Source organism: Limulus polyphemus, unplaced genomic scaffold (genome assembly GCF_000517525.1).
Source record: "Limulus polyphemus unplaced genomic scaffold, Limulus_polyphemus-2.1.2 Scaffold2771, whole genome shotgun sequence".
Classification (NCBI taxonomy): Eukaryota; Metazoa; Arthropoda; class Merostomata; order Xiphosura; family Limulidae; genus Limulus; species Limulus polyphemus.
Genome location: NW_013668381.1, coordinates 125,689 through 127,696, shown reverse-complemented (window position 1 = coordinate 127,696; position 2,008 = coordinate 125,689).

Sequence of the window (2,008 nt, the reverse complement as noted above, 5' to 3'; positions counted from 1 at the left end):
GCCTTTTAAATCATGCAGATCCAAAACAGTCATAATTAGGGCAGTTACTGAGGAATATTGAATATTATAGGGCAGTTAATGAAGAATATTGAAGATTATAGGGCAGTTAATGAGGAATGTTGAACATTTTAGGGCGATTACTGAGGAATATTGAATATTATAGGGCAGTTAATGAAGAATATTGAAGATTATAGGGCAGTTAATGAGGAATGTTGAACATTTTAGGGCGATTACTGAGGAATATTGAATATTATAGGGCAGTTAATGAAGAATATTGAAGATTATAGGGCAGTTAACAAGGAATGTTGAACATTTTAGGGCGGTTATTGAGGAATACTGAAGAGAGCGTAGATGAGAAAACACAAAATATGACGTCGAAAGGGAGAAGAATTAAATAACTTATTATTCCAAAACGTTAACGTTAAAGGAAATTACTGTATAAATCTTCAAAATCTGTAGAAGATGAAAGAGATGTATATACCAATTCTTCAACATGAAATCCCAGAAAAATTTACACTTTTCGTGTGAATTATGATTGATTCTTCGAATAAATAAGGAGATAAAACTTAACGAATACCAGAGAAATATTTGTTTGAATCTCGCAGTGAAGTGAATCTTATTGTTACAAAATTTGTAAACACGGAATTTTTTAGAAGATAATAAATATATATCAATTTATAATAACAAATACGGATGTAAGAAAAACTTCATAATATTTTGATAAAAAGAAACCAATCAAAAGATATACATATAATCTCTAAGACAACCTTCATACTCTTCTGATAAAAAGAAACCAATCAGAAGATCTACATATAATCTAAGACAACCTTCATACTCTTCTGATAAAAATAAACCAATCAGAAGATCTACATATAATCTAAGACAACCTTCATACTCTTCTGATAAAAATAAACCAATCAGAAGATCTACATATAATCTAAGACAACCTTCATACTCTTCTGATAAAAAGAAACCAATCAGAAGATCTACATATAATCTAAGACAACCTTCATACCCTTCTGATAAAAATAAACCAATCAGAAGATCTACATATATAATCTAAGACAACCTTCATACTCTTCGGATGAAAATAAACCAATTAGAAGATATGGATGTAATGTACGACAACATTCATATTAATAGTGCCTTAAAAAACTGTTAAATAACTCGTTAAGAACTCATGATTCATATAGGTCTTATGACTGCCTTATAATCTTCCCCTTCAGTACCCAGTAGTCTAAAAGCAGGGAATCGGTTAATAAAGGTTTATTATAAATATTATTATTATTACCCCTTAAATACTACCACAACTTTTTATTCCTCTTTTGTAATTAGTACAGCTGCTATCCCCTTGCTTTTTCTCGTGAAAAGAGAGTTTTTAGCCTCCTTCTTCAACTTCCCGTACCTTACTTCCTTTCCATCTTGTCACATGTGTGCATGCTATCTGTACTCTCATCCATCTTCAGGATATCTGCGAACATTGCTGTCAATGTTCCTACGTTCCAACTACCTATTCTGATCTTTTTTAGCTGCACCTGTTGTGACTTATAAGCCTTCTCTAGTCCACCTTTTGCAATGTTCAGGTGATGACGCTGCACATCACATCCGGGGATGCCATAGCTCCACGATCATATGTTTTTCGGCCAGTTTTCATAATTTGGCCAGATTTAAGTTTTACGACTGGCTGTCCTCTTGACATCAACATTCATTCTTTTGTAACGAGGCGTGGAACCAGATTGGCGGAGTTAATAAAAATATAAAATGAGCATTTATTATTATTAAAATATATGAGGATATATATATATAGGACTGATGTTATTATATTTGTAGTTTTGTGTGTGTGTTTAGTTTTGATTCCAGAAACAAAACGTTTTGCGAGAAAGTAACTTCACATTCATTAAAATTTTTTGATCCCTTATGTTCAACTTCTTTGTTGAGAATCACATGTTCTACTGAGATACATTATTTTATGAAGTTACTTTATAGTCTCTATTACGTTGCGTGTTTA